The 17696-nt window shown below is 44.0% G+C and overlaps 1 protein-coding gene across 2 annotated transcripts in view; it reads left to right on the forward strand.

The window, feature by feature from the left end:
- Nucleotides 1-17696, forward strand: part of Pls1 (plastin 1) — an 82617-nt gene continuing 64921 nt past the window's right edge. Inside the window, exons 1-2 of one of the 2 annotated variants that reach the window (XM_052187628.1) lie at nucleotides 1-124; nucleotides 2595-2723. The gene's annotated coding sequence lies outside the window, so the exon portion shown is untranslated. The remainder of the gene's footprint in view (nucleotides 125-2594; nucleotides 2724-17696) is intronic. The other variant, XM_052187627.1, reaches the window with a different exon arrangement.

Here is a 17696-nt window from a genome sequence, read left to right on the forward strand (position 1 = left end):
GCATGCGCAGTGGCGCGAGCGCAGGAGCTGAGAGGCGGGCGAGCCGTAGCGGTAGCCGCAGCGGAGCGGACCAGACCAGCGGGCGCGGGGATCCCGGGCAGGAGCTGCCGAACGGCCACCGCAGGTACCGGGTACCGGGTGCCGGAAACGCGCACGCGGGCGCGGGGCAGGAGAGGGAGGCCGTGCAGGAAAGCCACGCTTAGCGACGCTCCGCCGGGCTCGGGGTTCCTGGACGCAGGCGTCTCCGACACCTGCGGGCGCGCTCCTGCCCTGCGGCGGAGTCCTGCGCTCAGGTGTGAAGTCCTGTGTGTAGCTGCTTGAGCCACAGCCCAGGAAGAGCATCGTGATACCCTGCATCTAGGGAGGGAGGGAGGGAGGGTACTTAAGTTTTCTGTTTTAAACTTTGCGTGGCTGTTGAAGAGGTTTTCCGAGCCTTTGGTGTTTCTCTTAAGTTGTGTGACGGCCGGGTTTGCCTCTCGTGCATAGGCTCAAGTAGAGGCCGAATGAAATTGCATCCGTGTTTGCTGGATTTAGTGCCCTTTCCTGGAGCTCCGGGGCCTCTGGATGCAGCGTAAGAAATGTCAGTCTTTGGGGAAAGTGCCAAGAATTTTGTGCGGTTCAGCAGGCTGCATTTTCGAGTACACGCTTTAAAAATTAACACAAAACACAGAAGCCAATTTTCAACATTATTACCCCTGTCCCATGCTTCAATAGGTAGTATTGAAAAGAAGGAAATAAACCTTCCTGGCTATTTACAGTGTGTGGCTTATACAGACATGTATTCTACCTCAAAACCATATACAGTATGGGGCCAACACTGAATGAACATTTTTTTGGAGGAACATGAAACCATAACTAGAATTTCAGGATGAATACAGAGACCGATCTTTTGGCCCCACAAAGGTGAAGCAAGGGCATTTAATTCTCCCCCCCCCCCCACCTCTTGTAATCAACTCCTCTTTAAACTTAATTCATTAGTGAAATACTATAGGAAAGTGTTAAATTTGTGATGTGAGAGGCGCATGATTGGAGTAAGTGTAGGAAACCAAAAATCGAAGTTGAGGAAGAAAAAAAAAAAACTAGAAAGAGATCACAGAAGACCTCTCCCCCTCTTCCCTTTATTTTCCTCCATGAGTGTTTTAATGGTAGAAATAATACCCGGTTGGTCTGGTTTTGTTCCGAGGGACCTCTGAGGTCAGCCACTTCAGCTGCTTCAGTTTACAAATGAGAAAGCTGAGACCGGGGAGGTTAGATGACTGCCTATGCCCGCCCTCGCCCCTCTGGGCCAAGCTGGGTCTGCGAGCCTGGTTTTCTGATTTCAGGGATCTCTTTACTGTTCCTCCCTGAAATCCTTCTTGCTGTGGCTACGCTGGCTTTCTCTTCCTGCTTCTCCCGCTCAGTCTGATTGAGGCGGGAAGTCAGTTTCTACCTTGCTCATCCCTCACGCACTCAATTCACAAAGGCCCACTCCTCTCAAGCCTCGCCTATGGGGTTGCTGGTCTCGGAAGCAAACCTTGTGCCCTGTCTCACCCTGAGTGTTTGTTTGTTTCCCTCCCCGCGGGAGCTCACTCCTCAGGTGTAGCCTCTTCTTGGTAGTTTCCTTTGATGGCAGCAGGGCAGCCATGTGTAGCTTTCTTCCCAATACCAGCCCCACCGTATTTTATGACTTCTGACCGCTGCCGTTCTCCCCTTTGGATACAGCTTCCTGAATTATAGTTTAGAACACATCCCTATTTTCTGACTGCCGAGTTGTTAGTTGTGTAAACTCTGGATAGTGTATGACTTAAAGATCTCATCCAGTACTAAGTCCAAACTTGTCTCAGCTGATGTTTGGCGGGAGGAGAGACATTTCCGGGGGTTTGGTGTGCATGGTCTGTGATTCTGGGGAGTTCACCTTAGAGCAGTATAAGAGATAAGGACAAAAAAAAAAGTTGGACTGATTTCTGAATCCAGAAATCGTAGATTAGTTGGGAGCCCTGGTGATGGGGTGAAAGTCCAAGAGAGGAGCGTTCCCCAGGACATGACTTAACCATAAACGCAGAGCAGAGAACACAGACTTGAGAAATGCCAGGCTGGAGAAAAGCTGGAGCAGAGGGCCAGTGCTTAAAAGCTCTGGCCGCTCTTCCAAAGGATCTTGGTTTGATTCCCAGCACCTATGCGGTGTCTCACAACCATCTGTAATTCCAAGTCTGGAGGACCCGAAAGACTCTTTTCACCTCCTCAGGCACCAGCACACACCTGGCACAGAGACATACATGCAGTTGAAACACTCATACACATAAAATAAACACATTTTAAAAATGATTTAAAGGCCTTGTATGACACTCACCTGTCATCCCAGGACCCAGTAGGCTGAGGCAGGAGGATCTCTGCCAGTTTGAGGTCTGTCTGGTCTACATAGTGAGTTTCAAACCTGTTTTAAAAAAATGTAAATAATGAAAAATTAAGAGTGTGGTAAAAAGATGAGGTATAGAGAAGGGAGAGGTTTTGAAAAATCCTCTTTCATGATGGATGTATTGGTAGTGGGTTTATAATACCTTTTTAAAGCACTTCTCATTGAAACATTGTTTCTTCTCTGTGTCTTATTGTTGTAGTTGTCTTCTCATTCTAGAAGATGAGCTCTTTGAGAGACCATCACTACCCTTCATCCTCAAATGAGGACACTGCTCAGAGTCTCAGCAGTTACTGCTTGATTAAGTAAATCAAGTTTTGGCGTGACGAAGGTGGATGATAAGCTACCGGATGGTATTTTGTCTAGCCCATGACCTCACTGTACAAAGGAGGAGCTCTATTTGTCATAATCAATGTATGGATTGTGAGTTGAAGTGCGGGTGTGGAGTGAGGCTGGGGACCTGAGAGTCTGTTCTTGTGGAAGTTGAAAATAGAGATCATTGCTAGTTTAGCTTAAGGTGGAAGAAAAAAGCAGGTTGGCCCGGCGTCTTTGGACAGTGTCAGTTATTTGAGGCTTAAGATACTTCACCGTGCCAGAACCATGCTCACAGAGTAACACTGGCAACTGGTTTTTTTGAGCCAGCAATATGGGGACATGGTGAGATAAAACAAGGACAAATTATGATCAGAATCTGCCTAAAAAAACAAGGCAGAAGGCAGCCATTCTAAACCTAAATTCTAGTTCAAGAAGTGTTTGGAATGTCCTTGTTGACTTGGGACAGATGTTGCAAATGGCCGCTTTGCCAATCAGACCCCAGGCTTTCCCTCGGGCTGTACACAACACTGAGGAGCGGTGGAGGGCACATTCTTGCCCTTGACCTCAGTGGCATGATTCATCACTTCATTTTTCGACAGGCAGTGATAGCTGGCCTCATAAAAAATGGCAAGGAGGGCCAGGCCAGAAGAGCCTTCAGTGGTGGCAGAGTCAGGAGAGGTTAGCAGGCTGAGGAGATGAGCCAGTTAGCGGAGCACGAGCTCAAGGTTTGCTCCAGGCAACCCATAAACGGGGTGCAGCCCAGCACCCCATAAACAGGGTGTAGTCCTGCAGCCCTGTAATCCCAGGACTCAGGAAGTAGAAGGAGCACAGTGAGTTTTACTTTGAGGTCAACCTGGTCAAAACTCTGCTGGGCGTAGGAAAGAAAAGGTTTTTAATATTTTTTCTCCTAGAGACAGGGTTTGTCTGTGAAACAGCTCTGTGCTGTCCTGGAACTCACTCTGTAGACCAGCCTGGACTCAAACTCACAGAGATCTACCTGTCTCTACCTCCCAAGTGCTAGGATTAAAGGCCTTTGCCACCATTGCCCGGATAAGAATCATTTTAATTAATTAATTAATTAATTGGTTTTTTAGATTTGGTTTTGTTGAGACAGGGTTTCTCTGTATAGCCCTGGATTTCCTGGAACTCATTCTGTAGACCAGGCTGGCCTTGAACTCAGAAATCCGCCTGCCTCTGCCTCTCAAGTGCTGCCACCACTGCCCTGACATTTTAATTTTTAAAGAAAACATATTAGGCAAATGACAAATTGTCTATGTTTGAATGGATGTGTGATATATTTAAGCATGCCCAAATAGTAAATATGATTGTACGTGGTAAGTTAGAATTTACTGTGGCCTTGTGTAAGATGACCATATTAATGTGGCTTTCTCAAGACAACAGACATACTATATTGATATTTCGTTTCCTAGTGTTTTCTAAACACCAGACAAAATTAAACCTTGACAAAGCTTCCTATGAGGTAGATTACTCTCATTTTATATAGGAGAAAAAAAATGAAAGGCAAGAATGATAAGGAGTATCTGTGTTAGGTCACGTGATCAGTGTGTGAGTAAGCTGAGATTTGACCCTAGGACTGCCTGACTTCAGGCCTGGAGAGCTCAGATAATCAAGTCTCTTTATCTGTGGAGTTTCTGACAGGTGCTTAGAATGGCCAGAGGCCATGACTTTCAATATTCCATGAGCACGATTTTAGTTTGAGAAAGCATGGAACTTTCTGTTATTTATTTATGCTTAGTCTTTTATCCCTTTTGCTTTGAAACATTTCTAGAGACAAGGGACAGCAGTCTTTTTATTCCTCTGTATGAAACATTAATAGAGCCTCTGACTGGCCATGACTCTCTCTTGGGTAGAACCGGTGAGCCATTGTGGGTAAAAATGCATCTGTGTAGGAACGTAGCAACTTCGGATGACCGGGTTTATCGGAACTTTTCTTTTCCCTGACAGAATCCTTTCCTTGAAGCTTCTCGGTTATGTGTGGGTCTTAATTGCAGGCCTAAGGTTTGTGTTCATAAACCCCTAAGGAAAAGCCTTACCTGAAGTGCGTCTTCATGTATCCCCGAGATTGAAGGGGCTGGAGGGATGGCGCCAAGGGTAAGAGCACTGGCTGCTCTTCCACAGGACTCTGGTTCCATTCCCAGAACCCACAGGGCTGCTCACAAATACCTGGAATCTCAGTTCCAGGGGATTTCATGCCCTCTTCTGGTCACCTGTGCCACCAGGTGTACAACTCAAATGCTGCACAGACAGGCAAAAAATGCCCACACACCCACACACGGAAGGAAGGAAGGGAGGGAGGGAAGAACGGAGAGAGGGAGGGGTGAAGGGGGGAGAAATTGAGGGAGGGAGGGACTTTGGAGAGTGCCAAGTGCCGAGATGAGCTTTCAATGGTTGGGCACAGATGCTGAGAGCAGGTGAAAAGCAGCTGAAGGCCCTGTTAAGGCCAAAATCTGGCCACATGTGAGCTACTAAGTTGCTTGTGAGGAAATGTGTTCTCTTCCTCCCGATGAGCCACCAATCCTCTCCTGAGAACCTTGAAATGCAAGCCATTTCATTCCATGAAATTCCCCAGGGTTATTTTGGGTGTTACCAGGGCATTTAATTCAGGTATGAAGAAGGCCCATTGGCATCTGGCTCCACTGACAATTGTTTGAACATGCAGGGCAGTTGTTGTTGTTGTTGTTTGAGTTTTTTTTTAAGTTTTAGAGTAAATTTGTTATAAGAAAAACTCCAAGAATACCTGGAGGTTAACTTATGATAGAGCCATGTTTTCTTTAAAAGATCCCATCTGGGGCCATCAAGATGGCTCAGTAGATAAAGGTGTTTCTTGTTAAGACTCTACCTGAGTTTGAATCCTTAGAAGCCACAGGGTAGAAGGAGAGAACTAACTCCTGAAAGTTGAGCTCTTACCTACACACATGCACACACATGCACACACATACACACCCATGCATACCCATGCACACACATGCACACACATACACACACATGCACACACATTAAAAAAAATGAGAAAGAAGAGAGAGATCCAATCTTATCAGGAAGAAAACAGGAAGAACCAAAGTCTTTTTTGATATTATATAGGTGGTTTGGTCATGTAGAAGAAAGTGTGTATGTGTCTGTTGAGGGTGGGAGTTCCTTTATGATCAAAAGCTAAGGGTTTGGAGGTGTGTTTAACTAAAAATGCTAACGGAAACCAGTTTTATTATGTTAATAAGAAACAAAATCTTGCTGGGCAGTGGTGGCGCATGCCTTTAATCCCAGCACTTGGGAGGCAGAGGCAGGTGGATTTCTGAGTTTGAAGCCAATCTGGTCTACAGAGTGAGTTCCAGAATGGCCAGGGCTACACAGAGAAACCCTGTCTCGAAAAACTGGAAAAAAAAAAAAAAGAAAGGAAGAAAGAAAAATCTTAAGTTGTTGAAAGATACAAATCTAGGAAATAACTCTTTTCTTTCTTCTTTACTTTTCTTTTTAGAACTGACAGAGCCTGGGATGCAGTCGCTTTACCCTGGCAGAGTGCTCACTTGTTTTGTATTTACTTCACAGAGCCCTGGGTTTGATCCCAGCTGACTATAAATTGGGTGGGCCATGTTGGCCCAGCACTGAGGAGGTAGAGAATCAGAACTTCAGGGTCATCCTTGGCTATATATCATATCCAATTCAAAGAGACTGGCCTGAGCTACTACATGAGACCTTGTTTCAAAAACAATAACATCGCTACAAAACCAGTAAAGGACAGTACAAAAGTCCCTCCAATCTGTTGGAGCCTTGAAGGAAAGGGTCTTAGGAGCATTGCCAACATAGAACTTGGATTGGATTTACGTTGAAGACACCATTGTTGGTTATTCCTATACCAGTTATTCCTATACCAGTGTCTTCTCATCAGATCCCCATCTCCCCACTTTATGAGCTTTTGGGCTACTCTGTACTCCATAGATAAGTCAGCATGCCCAGACCCCAACAGAAAGGGCCAGAGCGCAGGCATTGCAGTGTGCGGCCTAAAACCAACACCAGTCAAGCCATTTGAATGCCCTAGCTAGGACAGGCAGCATTTACGTGTCGTTCCCATAGACAGAACAGATTAAAATGTTCAAGCCAAAGGAAGCAGCTTCAGAGCTGATTCACTGACGGTGACTGGCCAACGGCATGAGCAGGCTCTTCAAATTCATTTTCCTTTCTGTTCTTAAATGCTGTGTTTTATAGTGATATTGATTCTTTTTTTTTCTCCATGTTTTTGTCCTTGATGATAAATACCTACTTACCGTGTACTGTTTATAGATGAAAATCAATGCAAACTAGGGTTTTGAGGTTTGATAAATGAGTCTGTTAAGCGTCTTAATGCTGCTCATCAATAATTTGGTGGAAAGATAATATCAAGTTAGTATATAATTGGACCTGTAGCCTGATATCAAGTTAGTGTTTATAACCTTTGTGAACGAACTAGAAATTCTCAGGTTCTGGCGCTCTTCCACCAGAAAAGCGCGTTCAGATTTTGTTCTATTATTTCTCTTAATCTTGCAAAGGCCCTGTTTCCTACATCTTTCCTTAGGTTTCCTTTACTGTGGCACCCATTTGGTCCAGGGGATATTTTTTTTCGGAATGGCCCAGTTCTTACAGAGCTTGAAGTATTATCAGGTCAGTGAGGTGACAGCCGTGAAAAGCAGCTCATAAAATCCCAGGGATGCAGTGGCTGTCGAGCAAGTGAGCTAATATTGGAAAGAAGACTGTAATAGCAATTTTCTTCATTATCACCCCCTTCTGTGTGCATGCCTGCAAGTGGTGTGCATGCATATGTGTGTGTGTGTGTGTGTGTGTGTGTTGTCAAAAACAGAGTCAGTCTCACATAGTTCTGGCTGGACTCAAACTTGTTTTGAAGCTGAGACTGGCCTTGAACTCTTGACCCTTCAGCCTCAGCTTCCAGAGTGCTATATGGCTCAGGCTGATCCCTTCTCTTTTCCCTTTTAGACTGAGCTGGCTTTGAACTAACAGAGATCCTTAGAAGTGTGTGCTACCACACTGCTGCCCCTTTCTTCTTTTTAGTTAATGCATTTTTATCCATGTGTATCACTAGAATCAGCTATATACTGTTCTTCATTTTGTGTGTATGCATTCATGTGCTGCAGGGTATGTTCTCTGCTTCTACCTTGGAGGGACCGGGGGTGGGGTCAAACTCAGGTCTCCAACCTGGCAGAGAGTGACTTTACAAGCAGAGCCATCTTACCTCATAGGCCTCCTTATCTTATTTTTAAACAGTCATTTCAACCCAAGATTATTATCAGTGGGAAAACTCTGAAAAAAATCTCTCACTGTTTAATTAATGGTCCTTCAAAATGAGCCTTTGGGCAGGTCAAACGTTGACTATGGGAAATCAGTTGGCCTGTACAAGAGAACTCAAAGTCTATGGTTGTTTCTGAGGCCAGGAGAAGGGACACCTTCAGTCAGTAATAGTGACTGTGAAAGAAGCTAAAACTGGAAATATGGAGGAAAGGCTTTTATTGATAACTATTTTTATGTGTGAATTTGCTGCCTTTCATTGACAAGCAGCTACTATTTTGAGAATGATTTGCCTACCTGGGGTTACCCAGGTAACCCATTTGGAAATGGCAGAGATCAAATTCATATTGTGTTTTCTTATTCTTCATGTGAAAAAAAAATACTGGGTTTTAATAATGGGATCGTGTTGATAGCCAAATGTATATGGAAGGACTCTGTCTAGAAGCTTCATTCTTATATGGCTGGGTCTGGTGCTTTTCCAGTCACTGTGTCTTTTTCTGACTAGAGGAGACAATGTCTATATGAAATTTATATTTGGTATTTATAAACGTCTAAAATGTTTTCTGTGGTTAGCTCAGCTGTGGGGCTCCTTAAGCGATTTCTTTGTGGTCAGTAACTGCCTCCTCAGCTCTGAGTGTCCCTGAACGATGGTATATGCTGCTCTCTGGTATGCATACTGGGGTTGCTTGCATCTCACTGGCCTTCTTATTAACAGGAGACACAGGGAAAGATCTGGGTGTGTGGATATGAGTGGTGAGACTGTTCAGAGGAGGGAGACACAAGACTGTTAGTGACTATTCTCTTGCTGTGAAGAGACTCAGTGACCAAGGCAACATGTAGAAGGATTTTTTAAATTTCGGCCTTGCTTAGTCTCAGAGGGTGATCCTGTGATCATCATAGTTGGGGAGCACGGTGGTGGGCTGGCGTGGTGCTGGAGCACTTGTTGAGAGCTTACATTCTGATCCACAGGCAGGAGGCAGAGAGAGAAACTGGTCCTGGTGTGGACTTTAGAAACCTCAAAGCTCACCCCTCAGTGACACACCTCATCCAACAAAGCCAATGCCTTAAACCTTCCCAAACAGGTCCACCCACTGAGAACCAGATCCTCACTTATCCGGGGCCTGTTGCAGCCTGTCTCGCTCAAGCCACCACAGGGGCCATTACCTGTGGCCGCCACCAGGAATCTCAAGGGGGGAGAGGACTCGGCAGAGGAGAGAGGAAAGGTAACTGGCTAGGTTAAGGAAAGCTTCAAAGTGGAGGTTCTCCAAAAAAGTGTAAGGCAAAAACCAAACCCAAACACAACAAAAACCAGAAAAGGCACTTGGTGAAGGGATAGTTGGGGACAGGAGATGATAGGGTCAGGAAGCTTAGGACAAGGACCTGGAAGGCAGTGGCTCTAGGACTCTTCCTTGCTGGGAGCCAGGAATGCCTAAAGGAAAACTGGTTCCAAGTTCCTTGTTACCTCTCCTCTTAAATGAGCCTGGTCAGTGGAGTGAGTTCCAGGACAGCCAGGACTATACAGAGAAACCCTAGCTTGAAAAAACAAAACAAAACAAAACAAAACAAAAACACAGAACCCAAAGAGGGAAGCACAGTTTCCATGGTGATGTGTGACAGCTAACAGCTTCAGGTAACAACATAAGCAGAAGCTCAAAGACAGAAAAAGCTGGTCGCTTCCTGAGGCGACAGGTATCTCAGTATGTTCTATCTAGAAGATGAACAAACATCAGAATCAGCTAGAGAGGTTATTAAAAACAAAAACAAAAACAGGAGAAGAAAGCCATTTCTGTGTCTTAACTCTGGAGTCTGTGATTTTTTTTTAAATGGTTTTGATTAGCCTTTGACATTTCATACTTGTAGATAGTGTATCTTGATCATGACCAACCAAAGAATTTACATGTTAACAAGTTCCTAGATTATGCTGAGTAGGCTGAGGCCAGGGACGCTCACTTCATTTCTGTTGAGCTTTTGTTGGCAGATATCCCGTGGTTCTGGCCCCTCTCTGTCAACTTAGGGTCCTCCTTGCAGTTTGGGGCTCATCTTCACAGTTTCACACCATGGCCTCTCAGGGCTTCCTTATAGAGACTGCTGGCCTGCCACACCTTGGTTGGCAGCTTTCTAGAATCATGGTCTTCTGTGTGTGTGCTGAGCCCTGGGAAACACTTTCCTCTGTGGCTGCTTTTGAGGAGCAGTGGATTCCTGAGGCCTCTTGAGCTCAGCTCTCTCATTTCAAATGAATTTGTGATCCTAAAAGTTTGGAGTCTGATCTGTGAGGTCTTCCCTTTCCAGTTTTCCCAGTGCAGAAAGAGGGGTTTTCTTAATGGTCACAACTATTGCCTTGGGTATGCTTTTAGAAAAATGTGAGCTCTTTTTCTCCATAAACTGTATATTTTGTTAAATATCCATTGCTATACCTGTTCCTTTGCACTGTATACCCAGGTAAGCATCGTGGGTAATGATGCTGTTACCTACAGTGGTTTTTTTTTGTTGTTGTTGTTGTTGTTTTACCTACAGTGTTATCCAGGCGTAAGTTTTCCTTTGCTAAGTGAGCAAAATTGGCTAAAGAGTGGCTGTGCCTGCAGGTGACTGAGACTCCCGAAGGAATCTGTCTGCAGTCACTGATTAGAATCTCTGGACTGTAGAGAGATTGGAATGTTGCCTGTCTATAGGCTAATTACCTTATCTTGGGTTAAGTTCTGGCCCCTAGAATAGCCATTGTTCATTTGTCCCTCTATTTTGGAACTGATGTCTTATGACAATAGGAAAAACCAAACAAACCCCTTTTATAATCTATTGACTTAGCAGGCAAGTAACTTTTATACTCCAAAAGATAAGAGCACCAATAGACAGAATTTTGAGCTTCCTGCATTTCCATTGTCGGGGTACCTCCAGACAAGTGGTTCCTACTAGCCATGTAAGGATTTAATAGGAGGTACCCTGTCTTAAAGTAATACAATTTGAAACAGAGCCTAAAGTGATATATAGAGTGTATATATAAAGTATTTATAAAAAGTGACTTAAGGGCTTACGCAAATTAATTCATTACTAGATGTTTCTAATAAAAGTATGCAAGCTAGTAAGAGGGCAACTGGTCATAATTCCAAAAGACACACAAATCTCAATCTCTCCCTCTCCCTCTCTTCCCTCTCCCATTCTCTCTGCTTTCTGTCTCTAAAAATATATTTTATTGTGTTATTGGCGAGCTGTCTGAGAGAGTAAAAGTGCTTGCTGTATCAGCCTGATGACCTGAGTTTGATACCCAGAACATACTATTGCATTGTGTGCAGCGTACACACACACACACACACACACACACACACACACACACACTCACAAGCTCAGTTAAAATGTAATATATTTTAGCGAGCTCGCCCTTCTTTTTGGTGCTGGGAGTTGAGTCCAGTGCCGCCATGATGAGCCTAAGAGAGGTGGATGGCCTCAGCATTGGGATGCAGCCTTACGTTACTATTGGCTTTTCTGAAACTGTTCTAGTTGCGCATGAAACTTTGTGTGGTTGAATTCTACCCTAGAACACGAGTTAGCCCTTTGTCCACCCACACTCTGTACCCTACCCACCCTTGGCCAGTGAATGGTCATCTTGGTTTGTAGTTTTACTGTGTTCAAGTAACCTTCTCCATGATACTTAGTTAAAACTCCTAACATAATTCTGCAGTTTCCCATTTCATATTTGGATCACAGTTGATATGAGTAACCAAAACCATAGAAGGCAAAACCACAAATAAGAGGGGGGAAACCACAGTCCCAATATAGCTCCTGAAAACATTGTTCTTAGTGTTCTACTGCTGTGAAGACACACCATGACCACAGCAACTCTTATAAAGGAAAACATCTCATTGGCCTGGCTTCCAGGGTTAGAGGTTTTAGTATGTGAGCTTACGGGGCCATTCGTATTCAAACCACGTCATTGGACATCCCTACTTTATAAATTAAACTTTCTGCAAAAGTTGTGTGGGAAAATAATAATATAGATGTGGTGGCTCAGTGCTGTTTATGGTTTCTAGCATCCAGCGAGGCTTAAGACATATTTTCCATGATAAGTGGACAACTGTACTATTAACTCCAGCTCTCTGGGCTATGGACAGGAAGTCCTGAGAGCTACGTTAGCATTTTCCTAGAGTGAGATGAATAACTGGAATTCATAATAGTAAGGATTACTACAAATTTTTACTTATTCTAAACCAATTCCAGGCATGAATAAAGTAATAGGTAGTAACAGTGGTTGACATGGAAGAGATAATTCTTGCATGTGAAACTGACTTCCCTGTTAAAATAAAGGAACACTCAATTTAAATGCTTTCTTACTGTGTTGAGAGAAACCAGGTTCAAAGTGACGGGGGGAGTAGATTACAATAATGCTCAAAGGATTGCTTATTAATGCACAGATTGCTACAGTTCGTTCTTCCTGCTATAAGTGACTGGAGGAGCAAGAGTTTGTATCTTCCTGTGTAAACAAATGTATTGTGCTGTAGGAGATGAGACTTAATTGAAATATTGGTACATATTGTTCCATATCCTGGGAACATGTGAAGGGGCCCTTAGGTCATTCACATTAATCTAATAAGGACATCGAGACACACTGAAAGCTTCCTAATGCACAGGTCTCTTCAGTCTGTTAGGGACTTGGGCACTGGTGTTGAATGTTACAAAACTAGGCAGCAGGACTTTCCAGGGAAAGTGATCCCTGTGTCCATCTTTGAGTCCTCATAGGAGATCTAGGTTTAAAGAGAGCTCAGGGAGTATGCATAGCTAAGCAGTCCCAAGATGTGAGCCTGCCCATTGTCAGTGTCTTCTCCTTGAGTCTCTTGCAAAGTGGTCTGACTCGCTACCAAAACTGTGTAACATCTGTTCCAGGGCTTTGGCTAACACCAGGCTCCCAACCTTTTCTTTCCCTCAGTATGAGATTTCTGGGGAAATTCCAAAATCTTGGGGTATATTGTATTAATAGTCTGATAGCCAAAGGGAGGGACAGACTTATCTTAGAATATCTTCATTCCTGCCAGGATGGTTAGTGTCTAATTCTCCTGTCTTCACTTCTGGGGTGCTGCTATAGGTGTGCACTGCCTTGCCCATCCTAACTTTAATATTACAAACAAACGAGTCGTGTGACCCCTTTGTGGAAGGCTCATAGCATGTTTTCAAGATTCACCCATGTTGTAGCATATATTAATACTTATAGCTATAATTTCCCATCATATGGCTGCACCACATTAAAAAGGTCTATTTGCTCAATCTGTTTAGAGTTTCCTCTTTTAGGCTATTGTCTTGAGCACACTATGTTAGAAACACAGACACTTTTTGCATCTTTCTACAATGTCAGAATTACTGAATAATAATAAATTCACAACCTATTTTCATTGGCTATAATTAACAAAGTAGTCCAGATTCCTCCTGATAGCTGGCCATTGGCAAACACAGGTTCTTTGATTCCAATCTGAAACACTGAAAGACTCAGGTCATGTACTCTACTTGAGGCATGCGCACACAGATTAAAGACCACAGAATTCAAAGAGGCCTACTGGAGGCAGAGGCAAAGATGAAGGACTTGCTCCAGACAGCTGTAAAGTACAGGGATGAATGGATGGATGGAATTTCCCGAGAGGACCTTTGTGTACTAAAGCCCCAGGGACATTCAGGAATTCTCTGTCTTTTGATATCTTGACTGTCCCTGCCTAGAGGTGGCAGGTGGGTGTGGCACTGTTATTGTAGTGTGAGGTGCTCTTCCCCTGGGGTCTGAGTGAGAATGTTATACTCTGCGTTGGTCTGGTGTGGTCATTAAGCACTTGAGCCTGGTATTTGTCTGTCTCTTTCTCTCACATACACATACTCGAAAACCACTAAGTATATGTCTTTTTTGGACTTATTTCATTTTATATGTATGAATGTTTTGTTGGAACACACATACACACATACACACACATATACACCACATTCATGACTGGTGCTTGTGGAGGTAAGAAGAGGATACTCAGATTCCCTGGAACTGGCACTCCAGATATTGTGAGCTACCATGTGAGCGCTGGGAATTGAACTTCTATTCTCTACAAGACCAAGTGCTCTCTCTAAGCTGCTAAGCCATCTCGTCAGCCTCTAGATGGGATTTTAATATGCCCTCGTGCCATTGGCCAACACAGTGCACTCCCAGTCTGCTTTGATAAGTTTGTAGGTGTTAACTCTTCATTTGCATAAGTAAGTCAGCAGTTGGTGCCTCGTGATTCATGCAAGATGGGTGGCGAGCGCACAAACAAGTGAAGTCCTTCTTTGTGCTTGTAGTCAAATGAAGGTGGTGGAGTCCCTCAGGCCCTCAAGCCACTGTTTTGTGGAATATGGAGGCACTCAGAGCAGGGTGGAGCTTGGGCCCCACAGCCCTAATCAATGACGCTGTTACGAACATTTATGAATTTGTTTTTTGAGGAAAATGCATTTGTTTTTATTTCTTAATTTAAAAATAAGTCTATGTTACTTTGCCTGCACTGCACTTAATGTCTATACAGCCTTTTTGTGATTGCTGGAAGAGGATGTTGGACCCCTGTAGCTGGAGTTAGGGACAGTCGTGAGGCACCATGTGGATCCTGGGATTTGTAGGCTATGGGTCCACTGGAGGCACAGCCAGTACTCTTACCCACTAAGTTATCTCTACAGACCCTGCTTTTATTTCTTGTGGGTATTTATAGTGTCCAAGTGGAAGTGCTGAGTCACATGGTAACTGCATTTCAAGGAACTGCCAAACTCTTCCAAAGATGCTATATCTAAGAACAGTGTAAAGGTGTTTATATTTCTCCACATAATACATAGTCGACTACCAGGGTTTGTTATCTGTTTCTTCAGTTATGGCCCCCATGCTGGGTGTGAGACAGTATCTCGTTGTTGTGATGTTAAAAAAATATTAATAGACTTTTTCTTTTATATGAATTTTCATGGAAATTAAGTTATGTACAGAGTATTCCGTGTCCCCTTGCTGGCACACAATCCTATTAGTAATGTCTTGTATAACTGCATGCTATATTAGTTATAATTTGTGTGCTCATATTGATATATTATTACTAAAATGCACGAGGTCCTGGCTCTTTCCTTTGTCTCCCCGTGGCCTTTTGTCCCAGGACCCCACCCACTTTTACTGTGCACCCTCTGGCTCCCTTGGGTCGCCTCAGCCCTCAGGCTCTTCTTGGGTTTTGATGATCTTGATAATTTTGAGGAAGAGTGCTGAGGTCAGGGTGCTCTTCTGTTGGAATGTCTGAATAAAAAAAGGATATGTGTGGTTTTTAAGAAAGAAATAAACTATGGTGATGCTGGTAGAATTTAAAAATATATAATCAGGGGACCCAGAAAAGGGGAAATCATTTGAAATGTAAATATATCAATAATATATATATATATATATAATCAGAGTTAGCAATCGGTAAGATATGGTGGGTAGAGAATTCTCAAGCATTTGAAAAATTGAATTGCTTCTGAAAGATGAGCAGAAATTGAACTCTAGGTTTAATTATTTAGAGACAGTTGGGGAATCCCCCGAGCACACAAAGGCGCATTTTCTCCCGTTTTCAATGTGACAAACAGTGAGCAGACAGTGTTGTTTTGTATGTGTCAAGTCATCGGTGATTAACTTATAGAGACACTCATCCGCAGTTATAGGGGAGAGCTACCACCTTCCTTTAATCCTAGAACTCTGCACCAATGAGGGGGGAGGGGCCGTGGCTCTGAGGTAGAGATGTTTGGCCTCAGACACAGACATACAACTAGTCAGGAGTAGATCTGAGGCTTTCCCCTCCGGCTCTAGAAGTTTATTTAAAACAGGAATTGATGAACTTAGGAAAGAGCCCTTATCTCAGTGGGCCTGTGTCGTGGCCTGGGGAATTCAGTCTGTACAGTTAGCTGCACACCTTTCGACTGCTAACAAAGGAGAAGCTGGCCAACTTTGCCTGGCCTGCTCCTCTGTTGTGTTGCACTGGGAATCAGTAACTCTGGCCACCAGTCTCCTGAAAGGATAGAAAGTCGAACTCAAGTATTGAGTGAGAATAAAATGCTCATCAGTTATAAATGAGTTTTGCCATAAGCTAATAAACTTTCCAGTGTGTCTTTGATTAATTGATTTAGCAATTTGATTTCCATTTCCAGACAGGGCTACATCTTTCAATTCTTCAGGTGGTGGCCCTGATAATCAAACTAACTGGTTAACCACATCCTTGTATTTGGTATCTTTCTGTGCCAGGCTCTCAGTGTTTTACATTCACTGAGGAGGGAAGATCTGTCTTGAACACAGGTGACTCCTTCCCCGGGGGCGAGGTCTTAGACTGAATCAAATGAGGAAAGGGAGCACACACATTTATCTTTCTCTGATTCCTGGCTGTATGGGCAGCGTGATCAATCATCTTCTGTTCCTGCCCCGGCCACCCTGCTGTCCCTGTCATGACTGAAATGTATCCTCAAACTGGGTCGAAATACACCCTCCTCCCCCATTACTAGTAGCTAATATAGATCAATATATATGCAATTTAAGACTGTGCAAGTCTGTTGGCTACCAATTCTCAATGTAAGTCTAACACTAAGCTCAGAGCCCCCCCCTTTTTTTTTAACACAAGTGCTCTAAACTAATTCTTTTCTGATGTTTTTAATGATGCTTTCCCATAAAAATGTACTGCTGAGCCTAGCAGGTAGCCTGTGCTGGGATCTAGCACTGAGGAAGGTGAAAAGGAAGATCTATACGCTGAGGGTTTCATTGGGAGTTCCAGGTCAGCCAGGGCTGTGCAGTGAGACCCTGACTCTACAAACAAAACACCAACACTCAAGTTTCTCATCTGGTAAGGAGAAGGAGAGAAAGGAGAGGGAAAAATGTGATGAAGTAGATGTCCCAGTTAGGGTGCTACTGCTGTGGTGGAAGACCCCGGCCATGGGGAGGGAAGGGTTTGCCTGGCTTTTGTTCCGCTATCACTGTTTATCATGGAAGGAAGTCAGGACAGGAAGTCTAGCTGGGCAGAGGCTGTGGAGTGGAGCTGCTTCCCGCCCTGCTCCTCATGGCTTAGTCTGCTTTCTGATAAAACACAAGACCACCAGCCTAGGGGCGGCACCGTTCACAGGGGCCGGGTCCGTTAGTTACTAATTAAGAAAATGTCCTAGAGCAGTTTTTCTCAACCTTCCTAATACTGTGACAGTATTTAATACAGTTCCTCGTGTTGTAGGGACCTCAACCATAAAATAATTTTCATTGCTACCTTATAACTGTAATTTTGCTACTGTTATGAATAATAATGTAAATATCTGTGTTTTCTGATGGTCTTAGGTGACACCTGTGAAAAAGTATTTTGACCTCCAAAGGGGTCGCGATGACCCACAGGTTGAGAGTGCCCTGCAGCCCAATCTTATGGAGGCATTTCCTTCCTTCCTTCCTTCCTTCCTTCCTTCCTTCCTTCCTTCCTTCCTTTTTTTTTTTTTTGTTTTTTGTTTGTTTGTTTGTTTATCTGAGAGAGGGTTTCTCTGTAGCCCTGGCTGTCCTGGAACTCACTCTGTAGACCAGGCTGGCCTCGAACTCAGAAATCTGCCTGCCTCTGCCTCCTAGAGTGCTGGGATTACAGGCGTGCGCTACCATCGCCCGGCCATGGAGGCGTTTTCTTAATCGAGGTTTCCTTCTCTCAGATGACTTTAGCTTGTGTCAACCTGACATAAAATCATCAAGCACAGG

This window comes from Apodemus sylvaticus, chromosome 7 (genome assembly GCF_947179515.1).
Source record: "Apodemus sylvaticus chromosome 7, mApoSyl1.1, whole genome shotgun sequence".
Lineage (NCBI taxonomy): Eukaryota > Metazoa > Chordata > Mammalia > Rodentia > Muridae > Apodemus > Apodemus sylvaticus.